We start from the raw sequence: 13,382 nt of genomic DNA, 5'->3' as shown, positions 1-13,382 counted from the left end.
CATTTGTTGATGTGCCCATTCACAAAACGCTATATGAATATGGAGCTCGGTGCCATGAAATTCTCGATGCAGTGCCATGTTGTATGGATAATATTTATGACGATGCAGTATTGTGACAATATTACCTACGGACTTACTGGAATTGGAGTGCAATTACCAGACGCTTATCCGTGGGTTGTAGTGCATTGCCACTAGTGCAGCTATTTCATTAGCTTCTGCTGTAACATCTTTGCTTCGTTTCCTTTTGCCGGACTCTACACTGCCATCAGATATAAAGGCGTTCACAACCTTCTAAGAGAAGGAAGCAGAGCGAGCTTTCTCTGGAAAACGCTTGGCATACAAGGCAACAGCAGCCTCAGCACTTCTTCTATATTTTCCCTAAATCAGGATCATTTCAACTTTACTTTCTGTGATTGCAGCGTTCATTGTCCACTTTCACGTCTGCTCTCCAAACAATAGGTAGATGTGCAGGCAATAAACACTGTGCAAATATTGTAATGTTTAGAGCCACTATCTGTTCTATGCCTGAACAATACGTGAGCTCTGGTCACAGTATACTGCCTGTGATGATACGTCGTAGTTCACTACATGGCCATGGTGGTGCATCGAGTAGTTCCTTGCTTGGTAAGTCGGAGGAATAGATTGTTGCAAATAGGGTTTCGAATTAGAAGTTATCAAATACTGGCCTGTCCTCCACTTGCAGCTTGAAGGGGGGGTCCCATGTGCCATTGTGTATCCATTTCTGTTCCTCCAATTGCAGCGCCATCTGTGGAGAAATGAAGAAAATGGTTCAGACAAACGAATGTAGACTTTGCAATAGAATCACAATCTGCAATAAAAAAAAACGGGGGTTCACATTGAATATTTCAAAGCTGCTCCTCCGTCATCCAAGCATGGTGAGGGTTTGGGGGGGGGGGGGGAGGATGGTCGAGTGTGCTATTGTTGCATGTCCCCATCCAAGGCAGACAAATTGAATCATAACTTTTTTTAAATCTGATATGTAGTTTTTGAGATATTTTAGTGTCTTCAGTTAAAATGAACACCCTGTATATATGTAAGAAATACCCAAGTACTCTATTGACAAACGACTTAAAATTCGAATGTTATGTATTGCCTCTTTGCTAACAAAACGCAGCTGTCTTCTAATATAAAGTTCACCGTCGCAAAGCAGAAAAATCTTGATGTTGGGTTGAATAACTTACAAAGTTAAACAGGTTTAAATCTCTTTTGGCAAAATCTATCTTCCTCCTACAACAATCTTATATTTAAATTTACGATTTATCTGAAACCAAGTCATAATTTCATCAGCACACCAAAGCATACCATGTTCCTCAATTCAGTCTCAAATTTTATTCAAGTTTTAGGTTGGCATGTAAGTACATAGCCTTTTTCCATAAGCTTTATAAACACAATAACAGAGACTTTAGTCATCTGTTATATACTCTCTTTCACTATTTACAACATTCTTCCAACACTGGGTAACTTTTAGACTCTGTTCCTGTAGAAAACACGTTGTCTGAGGTGAAGAATTCGTTGAGGCTTGTTCATAACGCATTTTCATCTGGAAAGGATGTTCCTTGACAGTTGTTCGGTAGAGAGCAGTGAAGGTGAAAATCTGTGGGCTCAAGATCAGGTGAATTAGGTGGGTGCAGAACGGCTTCCCAACCCAATTACTGAGTAGCGATTTTGTCATTCTAGCAGAATGCAGGCACACATTATCGTGGAATAGCATCACTTCACACAGTGTTCCTGGTCATTGTTCTTGTACTGAGTCTACAAGACATCTCAGTTGTTGACAATGAATGTCAGCAGTGATGGTTACACCTCGGAGAAGCAATTCGTAGCAAACCACACCATTGTGTTCCACATGCATAACATTACCTTTTGTGTAACCGCTTAGATATTTGTATGGGGAGTTCCTGCTTTGTACTCAACCATTCCTTTGTTTTTCTTATGTTGGCATAAAGACTATTTCGCAGAACATGAATGGTCTGTGTTGCTCACTAGCCAATTTTATGTTGAACAAGCAGAGATGCACATATGGCCACCTGCTGATTTTTGTGATTCTGGTTTAGAGCATACAGTACCCATTCATCCGATTTTTGAACCTTCCCCATTGCATACAAATGTCGCATGATGGTAGAATGATCACAGTTCATCACATCTGCCAGTTCTCAGGTCTACTGACATGTAGCATTGTAGATTAATGTGTTTAACCAGTCCTCATCAAACTACGCTGGTCTTCCTGAATGCGGAAAATCACAAATGTCAAAACGATCCATCTTGAACAAGAAATTAATTTTATTGCCATGTTCTGTCCAATGGCACTATCCCCATACACGGCGAAATGTTTCTGACAGCCTCTGCTGCTGTCACCTGTCAACTGAACTCAAACAGAAGAATATGTCGGAAATGTTCTGATATCTCCACTTGGTGCCCCATTTTCTAGTGTCCACAGCTCCGCTCACTATCTCCAAATCACAAAATGACAATATGTAAAATCAGATAGAAACAGTGAACAACAAATAAAAAATGACAATCGATAAATAAAACCACAGCAACCGGAATACCAACTTGCAAAACAAAAAATGCTATGAACTTATGCACCAAACAAATATCTTTCATTTCATTAAAATTCTTCAGTTTTCTAAAACAATCAAAACTTTTTTTTAAAAAAATTTGTTTTAATATCAACTTGAAACTATAGCAACAAAATTTATTTATAAAACAATACGAATTACATAAACACTATGAGCTACAGTTTTTGGATATAAAGATTGATTCACTCATTAATTTCAACTAGACTTTTGATGTTTGCGACCTCATAAATGAGCCTGTATTTATCCATGATAATATGGTTTACAGCCTTTGATGCCAACAAACTTCTCTACAGAATACAACATACTTTGTTGTTTACATGATGTTCATTGACAAATACATTAATGTTTTGATGGTCAGCATCACTGTTCCAAGGATGTTAGGAATAAGACGTCTGACAGTTGAACATCATTCTTGTAAAACCTGGAGACATGATACGTCACTGTCTCACAAGTGAACCATATTTATGCACAGATACACAGTACAAAATGACGATCGCTAGCTGCCTTCCAATGTAAATATGGCTTTTTGTATCTGAAGTCTCCAAAGAGATGTTCGTTTCGCCTTCGATGCAGTTCTTTTCATTCAAATAGAGACACTGCATCCTCAAGGGAGTTGAATCTGCCAGTAAAGAAAGGAATTTGGAAAGAATTAGCGGTGACCTACAGTAAGGGTCGAATCTCTGCATTGCCTACACTGAAAATTGGAAACAACAGAAAACCATTTTCAAGGTTGCGAGCGGATGGACTCGAAACATCTCGCCTCCTGAATCCAGGGTTTCCTATCTCAGCACATCAAGGTGCAGAGCTACCCCACTTGGTGGAGAATCTGGAGAAACTGGTTGTTGTACACTGTTTCCATACAAAATAAAATGTACACCATAAAAGATGGTATTTTGATATTGCATGTTTTTTCCTTCAATCATACGTGTTTCGTCATCTGATATTACGTTAATGCAAGCATATGTTAAGATTTAATTGCGCAGGGAATTCGTGCCTTCAGTTATTGAAGTGTTACAAAAGCGTCAATAGATTTTGGCCGAAAGTAAGTGGGATACAGGCCACAGTCAGCTCGGACGAATTCCAGCAGATTGCTGAAAAAATCTTTTAGAAACGAACGAGCTAGAGAATGTGCTATCATCACATATACTCCTTCCACTCTCCACAAACCCTTTCCCATCATTCCGTACCAGAATAGATTTTCATAATTGAGTACTGCCTGGGTGACCAGATTGGGCGATATTTTGCAATTGTACTAATAATGATAGACTTTTGAGCAATTTTTTAAAACGAATACAACCTTCAGCGCTTGGGCGATATTTTTGTTGATCAACGCGCTTTTTGGGGTACAAAGGAAATAGAAGTGTATTTTTGCACTGATTCTAATTTAATGTTACTTGTACTCATGTTTACAACTCAGCTGCATTGTGAAATACTGAAATATTGGAACCCCAAAGTTCTACCTCTGTCCAAATAACGTTTCATATGCTAACATCAAACTGCTATAGACAGGTATTTAGCCTATTATAGTCTTGTTACAAACTTATCCAAAATTAGAAACTATCAGAACAGCACAAAGTGCAGAGCAATAAATGGCAGCACTTACAGTATACACAGATATTGCAAACCCAAAGTTCTGCCTGTCTCCAAATACTGATTCACATGCTAACATCAACCTGCTATTGATACGTAATTAGGCTATTACAGTAGTGCCTAGAAATTTGTAACTTACCAAAATGCTAGTGGACGAATCAAAATCGGTTTTCCTCTTCTTTCTTGTTGCAAACTTATCCATGATTAGAAACTATCAGAAGAGCACAAAGCACAGAACAATAAAGGGCAGCGCTTACAGTAAATTCAACTGCAAGTACGAACTGACCTGGTAAACAAAACAATTGAACTCCAGTAAAGCCAACAATGTACAATCGTTGGTCTTGACGAAATAGGGCCACTCGATAGTCAATAGTACTACCGATATATCGAGAGTTTAAATCTATCACTGGCCTTGTTGACTATTGATCGGGCATATGCTTTTCTCGTCGTACAATTTACATTGTTGGCTTTAGTACAATAGTTGGTCTTGACTAAAAAAGGAATAGGGAATAACTGATGGATTACCATATATCTAGTGTCTAAATCTAACGATAGTCTTGTTCACTATAAATAGTGCACATCACTTTCTCATCGTAGGATTGCAAATCAAACTGTAAGTGGCGATCAAAAAGTTTCCATTTCCAGGTCATGCAATCCAGAATGGGTATGCCACTCAATCAAAATCGCTGTAAGCACTGAGGCAATCACCACACCGACACTCCAGACTGAAGACATCCGTTTGGTATAACACTGTGTCCTGCTGCATGAAGAAGTCCGTAATGCCTGCTGCACATCCTTGTTCGACGGGAATTGCCTACCCGTCAAGCCCTCCCCCCCACCCCTTTTTTTTAAGGGGGCGACGTGTTAATCGCTTGGAGAGAGATAATGACTAGACGGCGAGTGGTGCAGTGTCTCCCCACTGAGTTGGCATAACTTCTGTATTGCGACATTTGTGGTATGAGGATGTGTGTTATCATGAAGCAGCAACCATAACACTCTTCATTCTCCAATGGATGTCTACCAGTGTTTGTACTTCGGCAGCCAAGAAAAGAATAACAGCATGTTTGTCCTGTTTGGACGCATTTGGTAATAACTTAGCCATAGTTCAGGATTCCCCATTTACCACATGTATGTCAGAAAGACATGAATGCCACATTAATTCCTTGCACACATGTCAGTGCTTATTGCTTGTATACTTGTATCAGAGTGGCACTAAGTTGTATATATGATGCAGCAACGCCCTAAATCGTAAATTTATTGATCGTCTCTTGTATATTTCAGTTTCACTTCTAGGTCATGTGTAATTCCAGGTAGGTGATATGGGGGGGGGGGGGAGTTCCAGACTCCCCGGACACCCCACACCCCTCTTTGTGTACGTACTTGACTACGGAGTTGCAGCTGTTACCGGTTGGCTGGCGAATCACTAAGGTTCACATGACCCTCTTGGAAGAACGCATACCATCTGGAGACACTGTTACAGTCAATACAGTCGTCTCCATACAGGCCATCCATATCCTTATGAATTTCACTCGGTTTATGCCCTTTGGCCCACAAATATCGAATAACACTCCGCTTCTCTTCACAAGTTAATGACAATAACATACACATCTTATGTGTTTCGTAGTTCTCGCTTCTCTCACTAGGGCTGCACGTGAAAAAATAACATTGTAGTACAAACTTCAAACTATAGCGTCGTGTAATTTCAACGTTCCAGCTACAATAGCAGGGGAGAAAAAATTATTGTGCTTTACTTTCCGATCCTCCCTCGCACACGCCTGTTACCGGAGAGAACTAACATGACAATGATATGTTGCTTATTTACAGTAACTGTAAATCACTAACACTGGTTTATTATGAAATAAATTATGTGAACCATTCGCGATTTACGAAAATCCTTGCAAGCTTCTGAAACTTCTCAAAAAATACGTTTTTCGAGTATATATATAATGAAATTTGGAAACTGTTTGTCGTGAATGAGGATACTGTGTTCAAAATTTCGGAAAAAACAGTTACGTTTACAGTTGAGGTTTTAGTACTACACAATACATCACAACTGTTATAGTAGTTTTGACAATATCAACACAAAGAAAAAAAACATTTACATTTTACGTCAATTTCTTGTCACTAAGTTTTTGGAATGAATTTATGTGACATGCGTGATTTTACTCGAAGTCATAGGAATTGCCAGGAGTTGGCTTACGTAGCCAAGTATAAGTAAATAAATGTTTGAATTGCACAAATTTTGGCATTTAGCTTATTTTGCACATTAGTGTGCCAAAGATGAACACTTCATCTTCATTGTACCTCAAAAAACGACGTAAAATGTAGAGCATAACAAACACACATTCGCATGGGGTGGGTAACATTGTAACTTGTTTCTTTGATTTGCTAATGTAATGGTTCAGCTGCTCCGTATCCTCCATGGTGAGCTATGTAGCACATGAAATGTGGACATGAGAGTGTCGCCAGTAGGAGCAAATGTAACCAGAGTGCCATAATCGATTACTCATTTAGTTAGAGAACAACATGTGCAAGAAGCATAAATCACACAGAGCTAAATTATAACTCATTCAAATGTGAATATAAACAGTTATCAAAATCAAACCGCTAGGTATCAGGTTGATGTAGTTGGCCCTTTTCATATGTTTAACAATGGGTTTAAATGTTGGTAAATGCCATTCCATCACTCTGGGAAAATTAACGTTCACCTCAGACTCTGAATATAAAAATAAAATTACGAATCTCAATATTGCTGGAAAGAATAGGATCTGAATTCATTTGTCTACAACGGTAGCTGAAAGTAAATTTGTAGAAGACGACCCTCTAGGTCACAAACATACATACCAAATCACATAAATGAATGCCAGGAAGCTATAAGGAAAGTATATGCCGATCTGTCAGAGCTAGAGCTGAAGGAAGCTATTCAGTTTAAAATACCTGGAACACATATACGTTGGATGTTCAAATGAGTAAGTCATTTGCGTAAACTTAGCAACGTCCCTGGACAAACATTTGTTGTCACATTTTCATCATAGGTTTTGCCAGATTATGTTACAATATATGACATGCGATGTACAATTAAGCCATACATTCCATTAGCCAAATAGTGCTTCCATTGTCTACAACTTAGTTGTTTAAGTAATCAGTGCCAGTCAGATATAGCGTCCCCATTGAAATAATAAGAAAAGACTTAAAAAACAGTATTTATAAAGAAGAGACATTTAAAATTTGAATAATAAGTGGACACTAGCCGCTCGCGCAAACATACATTTTTCTCCATAATATAATAATTTCTCTGTGTAAGTTTCGAGGGCAAAGAAATATAACAAAATGATCTAAAGAGACGACAAGATACGCTCTTTTGATAATTTTTTTGTCGCCTTCACTTCTTCTCTTGTCTTGATTGCGTGTAGACGGACATCTTGCGAGTGCTGACAAATGTAAGCATATTTGTACTATTTAAGGAGATAATATATTGATTTAATATCATTGTTCACTTTCAATTTGTAAGAGGTGATCCCAATTTCATGTCTGCCTTCCTTGAATTAACCTGCATTCAAGTAATTTACAGTTCAACAATCGCAGCAGCTGATACAGCCAACGGCGCCACTACGTGGCGATATTAACTTATAAAAAATTAGCGGAAGCGAAAAACTCGCCCGCTATTACCATAATATTCATTTTTCTCCACAGACGCATGAAGTTGCAGAAAATATGTAGCTTTAAGATTCTTATTTTCAGTACCATAGCCAAGAGCTAGAGCCAGGATTCCGACTACAATACTATGGTTAACGAAGGTAAGAAAAAATACACTCTTGCGTGTGTGGGCCGTAATTGTAATTAATAACTAAAGATTTTTTGCTTTAAAGTGAACTGACTAGCCGAGGAAATTAATGTGAAAAGTTTATTCCATTGTTCAACTTAAATGCTCATGTTTTAAGATTCAGTAAGTCTAACATTCATTAACGTAACAAATAATTTAAGATTAATATTGTTAAAAAGGAGAACTTCACAAAACATTTAATCATAAATCAAAATTGAATGTATTTTTATTAAGGCCCATGATGTAAGTTGGCAACAATCAAAATAATAATAACAATAATAATATATTAACTTACGACGGCCGACGGAAGCGAGACAGAGTTTAGCGTGGCAGCTATTACGCGACTGCAGATTTTTGCAGTAAGTTTGTTAAGTCATGGCAAGCTGTTTTGGAAGCTTGGAGTATAGTAGCGTTAGGTGGTGGCTGGCATGAGGCCTACCATATGCATCATAGCCAAACCTGTCGCTACAGCGGACCATGAGAATGCTCACTGTGGTGTGTTCTAAAATCACTTATTCATCTCGCCTAAGAACCTAAATAACTATGATAAATATGATCTGCTTGTTTTCAAATCTGGTATAGGAATTTTTATAATTTACAAGAACAGTGTGTAAAATTTTCATGCGGATAACTTTAATAGTTTTGAAAATATAAAAAAATCTATTAAAAAGTACATAATCGACACTTAGTAAATTCAGATAGGAATCACGGCAGTTTAAGTTTCTTTGTCATTTGAAAATACTAACAGCACTCTCAGTGCACACAAACTATTTTTAAAGAATTTTAATTCTCAACTTTTAATAATTTTGCTTTCGTAAGGAAAATAATAGTTTAAAAGTTGATATTTATATTTTGTGTTAGGGTGGGAGTAGATGAGAGTGAATGTGAGTGTGTATGTATGGACATACGTCAAATTTCAATTTTATAATGTATTACACCATCCGTAACTAGCAAGTGTTATGTAACCAGGATGTCCTCAAAACGGTGAATCCCCATAACTGTTAGATGACGTATGTCTAGGAGCGTTAGCTTTTGTAATAAGGCTGCCAGAAAGATGGTAAGAGGATACTTAGTTCTAAAGTTTATTTCAATCATAGTTTTCTTTTGATTTTCGTTTTGTTTTGTTTTGTGGAACATTTTGTGAAATTTTGCAGTATGAAAAGACGAAGATGCATCTGCGAATGCTGAGTGGAGTAAAGCGGTTTCCGCGTGAAATTGATCATGAAAGGTTAATCTGACTGGACGATCAATTTGATCAACCAATGAGAGAAAAGTCTTTCCCGTGTAATTGATTGAGTTATATGCCCTGTGAGTGGCGGCATTCAGGAAGTCGTGGACCCACTGTCGGACGTGAAGGTCATGTTAAATGAGTCCGAAAAAATTATCTGTGAGATGAAGAAATGATGGTTAAATCGCGCTCGGTTTATATCGCCGTGCTTGCAGATGCAATTACGGACATTTCAGTGAAGTTTTGAGAGGTTTCGGAATGTTGGTTGCAGAATAAACCGCGTGTGAAACTATCGGCCTTTGTGAATATTCTGCGTGGCATGTTCCGTATGCATGTACAGAACATTTTAGCGAGAATCTTCTTTCGAAGAATCCACTGAAAAGGACCGCGCGTGAACCGGTTTTGTAACAGTGTGTTGCCTATGTGAATCTCGTAATATTTCGGGTTGGACTTAGCACTTTTCTGGCTGTTTTACATTTGATATAAGCTGCACGAAATAGTAGTAGATGTACTACCAACGTAAATGTGGGACCATAATCAAACATCAGTATCTACGAACAAACATTTCCAATGAAGGGAGGAAGCACACACTTTGCCCGTTATTAATAGAGATTGCCGGCTGGTGTGGCCGTGCGGTTAAAGGCGCTTCAGTCTGGAACCGCGTGACCGCTACGGTCGCAGGTTCGAATCCTGCCTCGGGCATGGATGTGTGTGATGTCCTTAGGTTAGTTAGGCTTAATTAGTTCTAAGTTCTAGGCGACTGATGACCTCAGAAGTTAAGTTGCATAGTGCTCAGAACCATTTGAACCATTAATAGAGATTTACAGGTTTATTTTGTTACTGTAGTTACGCTGACTTTGTAATCATAAGTATGGATGGTGGTTGTCTTCAGCGCTGCTTTTCTCATCGTGTACATAGTACCTACGAATGCAGAGCAACTGGTGGTGAATCGACATTACACTGAGGTAGGTGGATATTAAATAAATCGCAAAACCAGTCCTGCCAACTCTGCCCTGCCACAAGAGGTCAATTCTAACACAAATGGTGGTAACAATGTGGCATCACTTTGAACAAGCTAAACCACTTGGATTCTTCTCAAGGGAGATCACACATCGAGAGATAAAATTTGTCCCATGTAGCTGAAACAGCAGGAGGCTAAAAAACTTCAACTATGCCCAACATCTTATTGAAGGAAGTTGAAGAGTATGTAAACTGCAGACTGTATTCTATAGTGGCAGGGAACCACAGTACAAATAAATTGGATTGAGAGAAACAATTTCCTCTCCCACAAAACACACAGCACAGATTCAAGACAGTCATACACCCTAACAGACCAAAAACCTGTGAAGCCTATGCTGACTTCCACCTTCTCTTTGGCAATATTAATTTGCCTGCTTATCCTATTACAAAGATTCCTTATGCACTGTGTACTCACATTGCTGTTCCCCAACATTCAAACACATCTGGTCAACTTCTTGGAAAGGAAGACAAGAACACAGAAATGATTGTAAAGCCAGTATATGGAATATTAAATTTTATAACACAGTTAACCACTTCTGATAAAGACAATATGGAGCACATAGACATCTACAGTACAGCTGCCTCAATTTTATTCAAGAAATAAAATATGGACCAGAACCAGATAGAAGCATCTTCTCATCTCAAGTTAGCTCTTAATGGATTACAATATTTGTACTTTTGTCGGGTCTCCAGACATGTGTAGTCGTTTTCATAAAACGATATTTTGGCAGCATACCTTGACTTTAGGTCCCACCTGAGACCTGTAGAATGAGCATCATTGCTACACTCCACCTCGTTTATAATCTTGTTGCAACCCCACCCCCCTCCACTCCTTCCTCCACTGCCAGTCGTGCACAGGTATAGGGGTGGCGGGGAGTGGGGGGGGGGCTAGGACGGTGCCGTAAGATTCTGGGGGCAAACTCTGGTCCCTAAATACTCCCTGCGTTGCACACTGATGTCTCACTCAGCCGACGCTTTGATTTTAGATGGCTGATTGCTAGGTCCCAAGCTTTCCTAAGATGTATTGGGTTTTGACAGTGGAAACACTATTGGCCGTAAAGAATGCCTCTATTTAAGTAAAGGAAACAAAAGAAAAATTCGGAGTAGGTATTAAAGTCCATGGAGAAGAAATATAAACGTTAAGGTTTGCCGATGACTTTGTAATTCTGTCAGAGACAGCGAAGGACTTGGTAGAGCAGTTGAACGGAATGGACAGTGTCTTGAAAGGAGGATTTAAGATGAACATCAACAAAAGCAAAACGAGGATAATGGAATGTAGTCGAATTAAGTCGGGTGATGCTGAGGGAATTAGATTAAGAAACGAGACACTTAAAGTAGTAAAGGAGTTTTGCCATTTGGGGAGCAAAATAACTGATGACGGTCGAAGTAGAGAAGATATAAAATGTAGACTGGCAATGGCAAGGAAAGCGTTTCTGAAGAAGAGAAATTTGTTAACATCGAGTATAGGTTCAAGTGTCAGGAAGTCGTTTCTGAAAGTATTTGTGTAGAGTGTAGCCATGTATGGAAGTGAAACATGGACGATAAATAGTTTGGACAAGAAGAGAATAGAAGCTTTCGAAATGTGGTGCTACAGAAGAATGCTGAAGATTGGATGGGTAGACCACATAACTAATGAGGAGGTATTGAATAGGATTGGGGAGAAGAGGAGTTTGTGGCACAACTTGACAAGAAGAAGGAACCGGTTGGTAGGACATGTTCTGAGGCATCAAGGGATCACCAATTTAGTATTGGAGGGCAGGGTGGAGGGTAAAAATCGTAGAGGGAGACCAAGAGATGAATACACTAAGCAGATTCAGAAGGATGTAGGTTGCAGTAAGTACTGGGAGATGAAGAAGCTTGCACAGGATAGAGTAGTATGGAGAGCTGCATCAAACCAGTCTCAGGACTGAAGACAACAACAACAACAACATGGCTTGTGGTGGCTCAGGGAGCCAAATACACCTCATTCTGCTGTCCCTGGCTGGCGCTCGCGTATTTGTGACGTCTTCCGCCTTGGATGTTGGGTAGGCATCCCGCGATGCTAACAGTAGGCCTATGGCAGGCTGAGGACCTACAATACTAATGAATAAGAACCTTGATCCAAATTTGGCTTTATTAAAGGTAGAGGAACGTTGTGCAATACAATAGTTTTGTGCAGTGACAGTCTCTCAGCTTTCTGAGAAAAGAAGTTCTTAACATCATTACTCTTAGATGCAATGTCAGCTTATAATAATGTCCACGTCTCCATCCTGTATAAAAGTTGAAGCAGACTGGTCTTCCTATCAGTGGGATTATGGCATTAGTATTTTCCTCACAAAGATCACGATTTATGTAAGACATCAGTAACAGTTTATAGGACCTATAGCTCTATCCAAATGCTTACTCCAGGCAGCAATTCTTATCTCCTTTTTATGCATAATTAACCCTAATGATCTCGAAGAAATTATTGCTCCAAATGTTCATATATGTTCATATTCTGCAGTAGACTGAAGATATACGCTTATGCTCGTCTGGTTTCATAAAGAATTCTGCAGACAGCGAGCTAATGAATGCGGTAATAGAAGTTGTTTGGTTACATGGAAATGACTTTGAAATATCTTCTTTGGAGACTTCAGTTATTATTTTTTCAAGATGGCATGTGCGTTGTAATGAAACTTAAGTGAATAGTTTTTCATTCCAAATTAAACCATCAACCAAATTCTAGGGAGCGTAGTTCGGTTCCAGACCTAGTTAGATTTCTCACATCAAGTCAGTTATTAGTACCTGTTTGCCAATAACGAACACCATCAGACCTTTTACCAAAGTTCGATAGGGTACAAACCCCAATGTTTTATTGACCATATATATGACATTAATTAGATACTGTACAATACAGCTGTACCTGGACTTGTCTTAGGACAATGAGATCAACCCATACCAATGCACTCTTAGTAGAAGCACTGGAAATGTCTCTTCATTTTAAGCACCAATGGCTCGCCAGCATGTAAACTCTTCTGGAAAAAATGCAACACCCTCATGGAAAATATCATTTCATTAACAAGTATTTCATCATTGTAGGAATATATGAAGACAAATTTAGAACAAATAAAACACACGTCACAATAAAGGGTGGCCAAACTGT

This window comes from Schistocerca americana, chromosome 2 (genome assembly GCF_021461395.2).
Source record: "Schistocerca americana isolate TAMUIC-IGC-003095 chromosome 2, iqSchAmer2.1, whole genome shotgun sequence".
NCBI classification, from domain to species: Eukaryota; Metazoa; Arthropoda; class Insecta; order Orthoptera; family Acrididae; genus Schistocerca; species Schistocerca americana.
The sequence above is the reverse complement of the archived record's forward strand: the minus strand, read 5'-3'. Positions refer to the sequence as shown.